Raw genomic sequence first — 13,563 nt, forward strand, 5'->3', positions numbered from 1 at the left:
AGGCTCTATCATGTATGCAATGCTGTGTACCAGACCTAATGTGTGCCCTGCTATAAGCTTAGCAGGGAGGTACCAAAGTAATCCAGGAGTGGATCACTGGACAGCGGTCAAGAACATCCTGAAATACCTGAAAAATACTAAGAATATGTTTCTCGTATATGGAGGTGACAAAGAGCTCATCGTAAAAGGTTACGTTGATGCAAGCTTTGACACTGATCCGGACGATTCTAAATTGCAAATCGGATACGTGTTTACATTAAACGGTGGAGCTGTCAGTTGGTGCAGTTCTAAACAAAGCGTCGTAGCGGGATCTACATGTGAAGCGGAGTACATAGCTGCTTCGGAAGCAGCAAATGAAGGAGTCTGGATGAAGGAGTTCATATCCGATCTAGGTGTCATACCTAATGCATCGGGTCCAATGAAAATCTTTTGTGACAATACTGGTGCAATTGCCTTGGCCAAGGAATCTAGATTTCACAAGAGAACCAAGCACATCAAGAGACGCTTCAATTACATCCGGGATCTAGTCCAGGTGGGAGACATAGAGATTTGCAAGATACATACGGATCTGAATGTGGCAGACCCATTGACTAAGCCTCTTCCACGAGCAAAACATGATCAGCACCAAGACTCCATGGGTGTTAGAATCATTACTGTCTAATCTAGATTATTGACTCTAGTGCAAGTGGGAGACTGAAGGAAATATGCCCTAGAGGCAATAATAAAGTTATTATTTATTTCCTTATATCATGATAAATGTTTATTATTCATGCTAGAATTGTATTAACCGGAAACATAATACATGTGTGAATACATAGACAAACAGAGTGTCACTAGTATGCCTCTACTTGACTAGCTCGTTAATCAAAGATGGTTATGTTTCCTAACCATAGACAAAGAGTTGTTATTTGATTAACGGGATCACATCATTAGTTGAATGATCTGATTGACATGACCCATTCCATTAGCTTAGCATCGATCGTTCAGTATGTTGCTATTGCTTTCTTCATGACTTATACATGTTCCTATGACTATGAGATTATGTAACTCCCGTGTGCCGGAGGAACACTTTGTGTGCTACCAAACGTCACAACATAACTGGGTGATTATAAAGGTGCTCTACAGGTGTCTCCAAAGGTACATGTTGGGTTGACGTATTTCGAGATTAGAATTTGTCACTCCGATCGTCGGAGAGGTATCTCTGGGCCCTCTCGGTAATGCACATCACATAAGCCTTGCAAGCATTGCAACCAATGAATTAGTTGCGAGATGATGTATTACGGAATGAGTAAAGAGACTTGCCGGTAACGAGATTGAACTAGGTGTTGGATACCGACGATCGAATCTCGGGCAGGTAACATACCGATGACAAAGGGAACAACGTATGTTGTTATGCGGTCTGACCGATAAAGATCTTCGTAGAATATGTAGGAGCCAATATGGGCATCCAGGTCCCGCTATTGGTTATTGACCAGAGACGTGTCTCGGTCATGTCTACATTGTTCTCGAACCGTAGGGTCCGCACGCTTAACGTTACGATGACAGTTATTATGAGTTTATGCATTTTGATGTACCGAAGTTAGTTCGGAGTCCCGGATGTGATCACGGACATGACGAGGAGTCTCGAAATGGTCGAGACATAAAGATTGATATATTGGACGACTATATTCGGACACCGGAAGCGTTCCGGGGAAGTTTCGGATAAAACCGGAGCACCGGGGGGTTACTAGAACCCCCGGGGGGTTAATGGGCCTCATGGGCCTAAAGTGGAGAAGAGGAAGGGGCTGCCAGGGCAGGCCGCGTGCCCCCTCTCCCCCTAGTCCGAATTGGACAAGGAGGGAGGGGCGGCGCCCCCCCTTTCCTTCTCTCCCTCCCTCTCTCCTAATTGGACAAGGAAAGGGTGGGGAGTAGGACTCCTCCTGCGCGCCTCCTCTAGGCCGGCCGCACCCCCCCCCCTTGGATCCTTTATATACGGAGGCAGGGGGCACCCTAGGACACACAAGTTGATCCTCGTGATCGTTCCTTAGCCGTGTGCGGTGCCCCCCTCCACCATATTCCACCTCGGTCATATCGTTGTAGTGCTTAGGCGAAGCCCTGCGTCGGTAGAACATCATCATCGTCACCACGCCGTTGTGCTGACGAAACTCATCCCCGAAGCTTTGCTGGATCGAAGCCGGGGAGCGTCATCGAGCTGTACGTGTGCTAAGAACTCGGAGGTGCCGGAGTAACGGTGCTTGGATCGGTCGGATCGGGAAGACGTACGACTACTTCCTCTACGTTGCGTCAACGCTTCCGCTTCGGTCTACGAGGGTACGTAGACAACACTCTCCCCTCTCGTTGCCATGCATCACCATGATCTTGCGTGTGCATAGGAATTTTTTTGAAATTACTACGTTCCCCAACAGGTCCCGCTATTGGTTATTGACCAGAGAGGTGTCTCGGTCATGTCTACATAGTTCTCGAACCCGTAGGGTCCGCACGCTTAACGTTCGTTGACGATATAGTACTATGTGAGTTATGTATGTTGGTGACCGAATGTTGTTCGGAGTCCGGGATGAGATCACGGACATGACGAGGAACTCCGGAATGGTCCGGAGACAAAGTTTGATATATGGGATAATAGTGTTTGGTCACCGGAAGGGTTCCGGAAATCACCGGAAGGGGTTCCGGATGTTTCCCGAAATGTTTGGGTACGAGAACACTTTATTTGGGCCAAGGGGGAAAGCCCACAAGGTTTTTGGAAAGCGCAAAAGGAAGTTTTGCGGAGTCCAGGGGCAAGACGCCAGGGTCCCTGGCGTCTGGGTCCAGACGTCGGGATCCCTGGCGCCTAGCCGTGGAGTCCGAGAAGGACTCTTGCCTTTCCGGTGAAGCCGATTTTGTGGAGGCTTTTACTCCAAGTTTCGACCCCAGATATAAATAGAGGGGCAGGGCTAGCACCAAAGACAGATCAAGAAAGACCAAGCCGTGTGCCGGCAATCCCGTCTCCTCTAGTTTATCCTCCGTCATAGTTTTCGTAGTGCTTAGGCGAAGCCCTACGGAGATTGTTCTTCACCAACATCGTCACCATGCCGTCGTGCTGCCAGAACTCATCTACTACTTCGCCCCTCTTGCTGGATCGAGAAGGCGAGGACGTCACCGAGCCGAACGTGTGCAGAACTCGGAGGTGCCGTGCTTTCGGTACTTGGCTCGGTCAGACGTGAAGACGTACGACTACATCAACCGCGTTGATATAACGCTTCCGCGAACGGTCTACGAGGGTACGTAGACAACACTCTCCCCTCTCGTTGCTATGCATCACCATGATCTTGCGTGTGCGTAGGAAAATTTTTAAAATTACTACGTTCCCCAACATAGGCCGCTCTATTTAGGCGCCCTGGGGGGCCGAACGGCTGGAGATGCCCTTAGAGTAGAGTTGTTTGCATCTAACTCAGCAAAAAAACCAACCGGGTGGGGAGGTGCTAATTGGGGTTAGAGGTCACTAGTAGAAAACGGAGCTTTAAAACCGGTTCGTAAGGGCCTTTAGTGCCGGTTCCATAACCGGCACTAATTGGTGAGCACTAAAGCCCTCCCCCCTTTAGTACCGGTTCGGCACGAACCGGCGCTAAAGTGCCACCACGTGGCGTGCCAACCGGTACTAAAGGGTTTTTTTTTGAAAATTTTGGAAAAAAAATTTGATTTTTTTTTGATTTTTAATTTTTTTGAATTATTTGATGATTTAGTCTCTAATCACCTCTCTTAACTGCTTAAGCGTGGATCACTCATTCCAAATCATCTAACTTCCCGACCGGTCACCCATCCCTCTCACTACTCCAGCCCGAGCACGCTTAACTTTCATGTTCTATTCTCCTTCGTTTCCAAGTCTGCACTTGTTGTTTTCCTGACAATAGTAAGAAGCCAATCCTATTAACCCTCAGGAGTTTAGTTTGAGCATGAAGTCACACATTTCACTATTTGAGTTTGAAACTGTTATTCTAAAAAAACAGTAATTATTTAGTAACACTAATATTTCTTGAATAAGTTTGACCATAGTTTGACCACAGTTTGACCATAGTTTGACCAGATTTGACCAAAGTTCAAAAAATTGAAATAATTATTTAGTAACACTAATATTCTTGAATAATTATGTAGTAACATTAATACTTCTTGAATAAGTAGTTTGACCAGATTTAACAAAAAATTTAAAAAAATTGAAATTTGACCATATCTTTTTTTCGTTTTGGAATTTGAGGATTCTAAAAAATTGCAACAGGCCATAGGCGGTCTCCATTGGATGCGGATTTTCGTGCTGAATTTTTTGATATATTATACGTTTTTTCCGACATCGTATGCAAAAGTTATAGCCGTTTTACATTTTCCCTACACTTTTTGCAAAACATGTCCAAATTTAAGTTTTCAAATTTTCCTAACTAGCAGATGTAGTAATATAACTACCTCTCGAAGGATTTTATTTTTTGAAGTTTTTATCATTTTCTTTTGATTTTTTCAGAACTGAAATGGCGACACACGGGGGGGGCGTAGAGTTTGAAAATTGCCCTATAGTGCCGGCTTGTGTCACAAACCGGTACTATAGGTCAGACCCCTTTAGTACCGGTTCGTGGCACAAACCGGTACTAAAGGTTAGCCCTTTAGTACCAGTTTGTGCCACGAACCGGTACTAAAGGTGATCGTGGGGCCCCAGCCTGACGCCAGCCTGCCATCATCCCTTTAGTACCGGTTCGTGGCACGAACCGGTACTAAAGGTTCAACATGAACCGGCATTAATGCATAGTCGTTTGAACCGGCACTAATGGTACCATTAGTGCCGGTTCAAATTCAAACCGGCACTAATGTGCTTCACGTTTGACCCTTTTTCTACTAGTGGGTGGTGGGTCCCATTAAAAAAGTACTGCATCACATCCATCCCGCACATGGATCCCGCATCGCATCCTGCCTTCCTCCCGTTCACATCCCGCCGCCACCGCCGCTGCCCTCCACCCCCATCCTCCGCCCCTGCCTTTGCCCCTCCGCCCCTGTCCTCCGCCCCCGCCCTTTGTCCCTCCGCCCCTCCCGTTCCCGTCCCGACACCGGCGCCCCCAGGCATGCACTCCGGCGGCCGCCGCACCGGTCGGCCCACCTGCCATGGATGGCGACGGCTTCGAAGGGTGGGGTTCGCAGCCCTCTGCAAGCGGCCCAGCTACCCACGCTGGTCTCGACCTCAACTCGCAAGATTTGGCATCGGAAGGGTTCCCATGGCTTGGGCTGTACGGAGCTTTCCTCTGGAGCGACAACAGCTTTACAGGAGGTTATATCATTTAGGGATAGAAACTTTTGTTGAAGAGAGTATATAGATCGTTTATGCTTGAAATTCTTAAACAGGGTGTGCATACTGCATACACAGAGCTTTCTATGATGTACCTTTTTTCAAGTTTCCAAGAGCATGTGGTTGAGAAATTGTTTTGAGTAACTTTGCCAGGCATTTTTAATGCCACAAGTTTTTAGTCCAACCGTTTATTTTTCATGCATGTTAAATGAGCTGGGTCATACTCACATGAAAAGTTATTTTTTTCAGTTTTGTATGACTTGTCCTAGACTCCTAGTTAGTTTTCTCTTCAGATTTTTGTGCACTCCATGTAGTTTATGTCATTTCTGAGCGGGAGGAGGCCTCACAAGAGCCGATCACAACAAATCCGGCTGAAAAGAGGGACAAATGATTGAGAAAGTGCATTTATTGTCAGTCTAACCCTCTCATCCAAACACCACAAAAGCTAGAGTTAGTTCAGGGTTAGTCACAAGTTAGAAACCAACTCTAACCTCTAACTAAGTTAGAGTATCCAAACAGGGCCAATAAACTGAACACAAGCATCATTCAACCTACCACATTGATGCTGACCAGCCAAAGCCCATGTAGTTACCGCGGTCTTCACATCAATGTTCTCACAAAGGATGCTCTCACATATAATCTTCGGCCTTTACATGGCATACCGATCCGCAGCGACAAGCAAATGCCTGATAGTCTCTTTGCAGTCATCTTGGCCAACATCATCCATGGCGGGCAGCGAATCATTGTATATAAAACGGAGCAGGACCTCAAACACAGCGGGTTGCATGTCACTGATGGTAATACGACTCATGTCCTTTGCTCTCATCGCACCATACAGCTCCGCTTTGAAGACGGGCGACCGCATTGAGAGCACGATCTTGTGGGCAGGAAAAGCCTCTCCTTCAACCTCGAGAACCACATCGGTGCGATCTTTCTCCCGCAACAACTTTCCAAGATGCTCCGTGATGTCGGAAGGCGACACCTTAGCAACCGACTTCACATCATTGACGAGAGCGATCTCTGCGACGCACTCGGTGGTGACGCGATCATCGCGAAGGTAAGGCGACCCTTCCAGCTCACTTCTTTTCATGAACTTGTGAAGGCCGGCGCATGGTTTATCGGTGGTATTCAGCTCTGTTGCCCCCGTTGTCAAGGTACGCGGTGGCGCAGACCCGGTGGCGTCCACCAGACTGAGCTAGAAGGATGCCCTCACGCTAATGTCCTTGTTCTTGCTCTCTATAGTCATAGTGGGGAGTAACTTAGACTAATGTCATATGCATGACACTAGTCTTTGTTATTACCTTCATAGTGCAAAATAACATACAAGTAGTATCATAGATGATAGCAATTATTACATCATAGACTCATTTTTCTTTAGGTTGCATTATATTACAGTAACATATTATGTTATTCCAAACACCTCTCTCCTCATTAACTCTATGCCACATAAGAAAACCTGTCTTGAAATGCGCTATGTTAGTGAAAGTGCTGAATTGAGCTCAAGCGCACAGACTCTCGTTATCTCCCACGTTGTTTCTCTGCAAGATTCGGACATCCGAGTGTATAAGCAGGTGTATTCCAAATAGTATATGTCCCATCAATCTGTTGTGTGGCCCACTATGGCCCAACATTTATTAAGCATGTTGCCGTCACGTAGAGTTGGGACAGATGGATCACTAACGAGCTGAGCCATTTTCTCCGACCCCGAGCCTTCTACCGCCAATTGTTCCTTGTCTCAGAATTCAAAACAGAGCAAGGATTAGATCCTAACCAATTTCTGCCTACAGCTCACACGAGTAATACTGCCACGTACAAATAGGGCATGAAGTTTAGATGCACATCAATTGTCGTTCAGTCTAAAATTCACGTACCATATCAGTCCCGTTGAGCCAATTCTTTGTCCACGGAGGAAATAGGAGATCACTACAGCACAAATAACACACGCATGTTTGTTGACATACACGTATGTTTTTTACTCTAAAAATGTTGTTATACAGTTTCATGATGCCATTGCTGGCAAATTTCAACAGCAACTCAATTGCCCAAGTTGGAATTACGCCCAAAAAACAATTCCATAACTAAAAACTCTTTGTGATGCACAACTGGAGGGAATTCGAGCCCAACTGTCTAACCATTTGGCATGAGCGCCGACTCAAGCCCCTGCACCCAGTCTCATTCCAGCCGACTTGTACAAAAAAATTCTCGAGTGACCCTGTACACCATGGTTCTTGCAGTGAGGAGGTTTGCATGGTCTCCCAATCTCTTTCATTATTGCAGGCGCCCACAGCTAACTTGATCACGCTGCCTCTAAATGAACTCGCTGATCCAACGCGAATCCTGCTTACAAATGACACCCCAGTTTAGTCAGTACCGCACCATATAACTTCCACACTGTTGTTTCATGTCCAGCTTCAAGCACACGAACGAGTCAGTGTACTTCCAAAAAGAAATGTACTGGATGCACTTAGCTTTTCCTAAACACCTTAATCAGCATAAAGTTCCACTACATTCTATTTCTTGGTAATCACCAAATCACACAACACTTATTTCTAAAGGTTATTGCGACTTCAGTTCTGACATGGAGGGAGCGTACATCCTACGAGCAATGCCGCAACTTAGCCCTTTAAAAAGTCTGCGAACAACATTTCTGTTTCAACGGTTTGTAGCTTTCCTACAAATTACAAAGTGCAACCTGATGTCCTTTAAAAACTTATAAGAATTTTTCTGAACATATTTCACTAGTGTCTTTTTTCTATTTAAAAGGGAGTTTTATCAGTTGACCATAGCTTTGCTCAATGCAATTGAAGTGAAAATAACTGGCGGCTGCTACATATTTCTGTCAAAAATGCATGACACACCTTCTAAGTACAGTCTTACCACACTGCAGCAATGAATGTTTCCGCACATCTACTAAAATTATTATGTCAAACACTAACCTCCTTGCCCACCATGGTGCTTGCAGATTGAGTTTCCCCGCAGACAGCTCCAATTCCGACGGGGAGTTCTCCTTCCCGGAGCCCACACCAGCAGCCAGCTCACAGACCTGCCCTTCGGCACTAATGGCTGCTGTCGACACCTGATGGACATCAATGGCATCAGCGGCCACCGGTGTCCTAGACGGACCCCTCAAGCATTACGTATCGTTCACCTCCTCAATCTACGGAAATCCGGCGAGAACTTGATTTCAACCACCACTGATGCAGTGCAGTTTCAGATCTGAAAAAAGTACGATCAGAGAGACAAGAACATGTACTCACCAGCCGTACACATCAATGTTCTTGTGTGAGGGCTAGTGGATCGTCTCACCAAAATTCAGTGAAAGGGAATGGTTGTGACTCCCCCTGTGCTCTGCAATGTACCACCCATCATCCTCTGCCCGTAGCAGTCTTTTTAGAGCCGGGCATTCGCAACGACAAAACCTCGTGTTCTCAACACCAGCTTTATCCTACATATGTATTTTATTTTATCAGAGCAATAACAATCATGAATCAATTAAAAATCAACCCCAATTAAATGAATGCCAAATAAGTAACCATAGTGCTCCACATGTCATACGTACCGAGCATCCGCATACTATTTCCTGCATGCATTTCGTTCTCTAAACATTCAACCTGCTCTTTCCATGTCAAATCCAAGAACCCCTTTCCCAAGAATACAAGTCCTATAAATTGTACGCCTCGCCAAGTGAGTCGATACTTGTCCCAAGCGCTGGAGTGATAACATTATTGCTCGGGTTCTCTGCAAACATCCTAACTGCCTTCTTGAAAGCGCTCACGCGATATGGGCAAGGTGCCATGCTGGGGGCAGCAGCACCAACCGCAACCTGACTACTTGCCTCAATTAACTCGAACCAGTAAACAACATGCTGCACTCCCAATAAATAAATTACTAGACCATCAAAAACTGTTATTTCCAGTAAACAACATCCATCATGGACCATCCAGGCAGGACTCTTTCAGTTGCATCAATCAACTGAATTAACTGAATCTAGTAAACAACATGTTGCACTCTCAACTAATGAATTAATATACAGTGCAAAATTCTTATTCCAGTAAACAACATCCATCAGTCTAACTGGACCATTCACCCAGGATTTCAAAAGCAACTTACAGTAGTCTGGATTTTAAATGGGCAAAATTAACTCTAAGCAGCTAAAGAAAAAATGAAACGTATTTTCCTCACCTCTAATTCCAGATAGAAGCATGTGGATTCATCTTTCCAGTTCAGAGCTCCGAGGCCTGACACGAGTTGTCCCTCATTCACCACCGCTGATGTGTCCATCGTGCAGATCCGTGCTTCCGCGCTCACTGTCGTAGGGCAGTGTATTGTCTGTCCATACGTTTGGGAAAGTGCATGGTTGTGCCCATCTCGATGCTCTGCTATGTACCATCCATTGTCCTTTGTCCGCAGTAGTCTGATGAGGGCTGGGCATTCACACCGGCAGGAACGAGTATTTTCAACAATTGGCTTCCCCTGATGGAACAAACAAAAAGTCAGATTCAGTCACAGGCATTTTCAAATCTGTTCTCTATAAAAAAAACTAGTAATCAATTTCTGCTGTAACATTAGCCGTACCACGCATCCACGGACTATCTCTTGCATACACTTAGTCCTGCTAATGTTTAGCCTGCTCTTTCCATATCGTATTCCAAATCCCTTCTCCCAGGAGTACAAATTGTAAAAGTCATAAGCTTCTCCGAGCGTGTCAAAACTTGTTCCAATCTTTGGCACCATAACTATGTCACCTGGATGCTCGGCAAATTCCCTGACAGACTTCTCCAGCGCCGTGACCCTGTCCGGGCAAGGAGGCCTTCCTAGAGCAGCAGCACCTACATGCACTCTGCCCAGTCACAGCAGAGAAACAATCAGGTGGTGTTTTCTGCTACAGCCATTTGTTATGAAATTCCAGCCCACAAAATTCTGAGCTACACTAACATCTTACAAAATTGCAGTTCATGCTATATTATCCTAAACAAGTTTATAAAACCTTCCCACACACGTATATATACTGCTGGTGTTCATGCTATTTAATCACGGTTATGTATACTATTCCACCCTCATTTCATCAGTTACTGCTTGCATATCTGACAGGACACACACATTTGCAGTGCCAAATTTTGATGCAATTCAGATGGTAAGTTGTAGTACCTTTGCGTCCACCCTGGTGTTTATGGGTCAATTTGCTCTATTGAGTGCTCGGAGCACTGAGCCATGTCCGCGCCTGCTGCCTCCGCCCGGCAAATCTGCCCGTGAGCACTTGAAGCGGCCGTTGCTGGATCCTCAACCTCAGCCACCGGGGATACTGGGAAGTGGGAACCGCACGGGCTCCATTGCCCCGTTGTTATCATTCACCTCTTCCAGGAGCGTTCTACTTAATCAACCCAAAATTTTAAGCGACGGAATCTAGATCAGTACCCAAAATCCGAGTCAAAACCATTGAAAATAATGGGCGAAGTAGCAGATCCCAACCTGTTTATCGGCTGCAGTAAGAACTCCATGGTCGCCGGAGCCTGTCCGAGGTTACTGCACCGCCCAGTCGCCGTCGCCGGAGTCGTTATCTCCACCTCTTCATCGACCGGGACGAGAGGCAAATCCAACTTCACTCCTGTAACCAGCGACTGACCCAACTACTGCATTAAGTGCGGGCACTGCCGGCGCTAGCGGAAAGCACCGTACCTGATCCACGGATCAGGACACCGGCGACAAGCTCGAGCCACGGCTCAGGCACGCACAGACGACGCCGTGCACCCCTCCGTCCACCTTGCCCCATATGTCAGATGCGTATTGTGCCATATATCCTAATTTTCCATCGTCGGCATGGACCCGCCAACTGTCTATAGCATTTAATGCGACGAATCTCGTAGCAATTCTGGACGGGCGTGATTCCGAGCTCCTGTGAGCTCGCGATCACATACTCCGCGTCCTATGTTAGTTGCTAAGTTACTCCCAGTGTGACTAGCAAGACGTTCGCGGGAAGAAGTGAATTTGCCAGTCGTAGCCTCCGACGGTGAACACGGCCGATCTGCTGGACACCGCGAGGCGCTCCCGTTGCAGGCTGTAGCCTGAGATCTCGAACACATGAGAGCCCTGCACCGTCTTCGCGGCACGGCGCGCGCATATGATGCTTCCCATGGCCGCTTCTCTTGTCCTGCTCAGACTGTTTGCTGGTGTGATGGCGATGCCGTCGCAGGGATCGGAGCAAATTCTTTGTTTCTCTTGCTGGGGTTTGTTCGGGGGAAGACGGCGCGATCGAGTACTTCTGTGTGGAACGGGAATAGGGGCGCTGGCTGGATTTGACCCCGATCGGAACACTCGGGTATTACCCGAAATCACTAATTAAGGAGTACTCATTGCAAAGAGCACTCCACTTTCCTAGGTCGCGACAAGTGGCGCACATATGGCGCGCCACTTGTCGCAACCTGGGAGTTTTCCCTTTTTTCGTAGATCATTTTATTTAAAACGTTTTATCTCTTAAACCGTGCGTCCAAATTTCAAACCGTTTTCATTGTTGGATTCCTCGCATAGAGATCTTCAAAACTAGATCCCATGTTGATAGGTTTTGATGAACTTTTTTTCACGAAAAGCTGGATGAAAAAACTGGGCGAAAAAACCAGACCGGAAGCATGGTTTTTTCCCCTTTCCGAAAGAGGCAGGTCCGTGCCTCTCACGAAATCACAACTGTGCCTCTCGTGGAAGCAAAACCGTGACTCTCGTGGAAGAAAAAAAATAAAAAACATGTTTTTTTCCGTTTCCGAGAGGCACGGCCATGACTCTCGCGAAAGCACAATCGTGCCTCTCGCGAAAGCAAAACCGTGACTCTCGTGAAAGAAAAAAAACAGAAAACGCGTATTTTTTTCCTTTCCGAGAGGCACGGCCGTGACTTTCGCGAAAGCACAACCGTGCCTCTCGCGGAAGCAAAACTGTGACTCTCCCGAAAGAAAAAAAAACAAAAAACGCGTTTTGTTTTTCCCTTTCCGAGAGGCACGGCCGTGACTCTTGTGAAAGTACAACCGTGCCTCTCGCGGAAGCAAACCCGTGACTCTCGCGAAAGAAAAAAAACAGAAAACGTGTTTTTTTATTTACAAAAGGCACGGCCGTGACTCTTACTAAAGCACAACCGTGCCTCTCGCGGAAGAAAAACCGTGACTTTCTCGAAAGGAAAAAAAAAATAAAACGCATTTTTTTCATGCAAAAAAACTATTTTTCGAAAAAAAAAATTGATCGAAAAGCTAAAAAAAACCGGGAGAAAACCAAAACATCGGAAAAAACCGGAAAAAAAACCATTTAAAAAGCCGAAAAAAACCGTGACTCTCGCGAAAATAAAAAACAAAATCCGAAGGGAGCGTCCAGAGCGCGACACGTGGCAAATGGCTGAGAGTACGCCAAGTGACACTAGTTAAGGAGCGCTCGTTAACTAGTTGCTCCCGGTATTCCCAACAGAAAATAAATAGGCAATCTCGGCGCAGTCCATTGTAATCCATCCGGTCCAACTACAATAGGCCTAGCCCAGTAGTGCTATGGTTCGTCCATAGCCCATAAGCGACGCTCCTATCTTCTTGTCGTAACCCCTCAAAAAAAATATCTTCCCACTAACTATTTTTTTCCTAAGCATGCAATGCTTCCATAAACAAACCATACATGTCCGCCATATCATTAATCTGCCACTCCCTAACTATTTTTTTAGCAACTCTTTCGCATCAACAAATCATGCATGGCTGGCAAATCATTTGTCATCACATTATAATTAATTCTCACAATCATTCACGATCAACCTAATTATCAATGTTTTCAGTCTATCAACCGGCAACACACGGGTTAGCTCCTACTCCCTCCGTCCGTAAATACTTGTCCTAAAAATAGTTGAAAATGGATGTCCTAGAAATAACTCTAGATACAACCATTTTTAGGGTAAGTATTTTCGGACGGAGGGAGTAGTTCACTAAACTAACTGTCTGAGAAACTTAAATATTTAGAGCATTGGCCGATCTTCTTGTATACGTGACCCATTAAAGCAATATTTTCTTCTTTTTATTTAAACTTTATTTAAAATTTGAAATGTTCTAATATATTTATTTTAAAAGTTAATTTACATAAAAAATTCAAAGACGTTCACCGCACATTTAGGAACTGTTCGTGCATCGTAAAAGATTTGTTTGCACATTTTTTTTAAAAATGTGCGAGCATTTGAATATATATTAGTGAGATTTAAAAATGTCTCACATATGCAAACGAGCCGGGCTAACGAAAAGTTGTGGAATTGGATC

At 45.7% G+C, this 13,563-nt stretch overlaps 1 pseudogene; it reads right to left on the bottom strand.

Annotated features, from left to right (window-relative positions):
• Positions 1–5,801: 5,801 nt before the first annotated feature.
• The window catches only part of LOC119358089, a 19,198-nt pseudogene continuing 11,436 nt past the window's right edge, over positions 5,802–13,563 (bottom strand).

Source organism: Triticum dicoccoides, chromosome 2A, assembly GCF_002162155.2.
Source record: "Triticum dicoccoides isolate Atlit2015 ecotype Zavitan chromosome 2A, WEW_v2.0, whole genome shotgun sequence".
NCBI lineage: Eukaryota > Viridiplantae > Streptophyta > Magnoliopsida > Poales > Poaceae > Triticum > Triticum dicoccoides.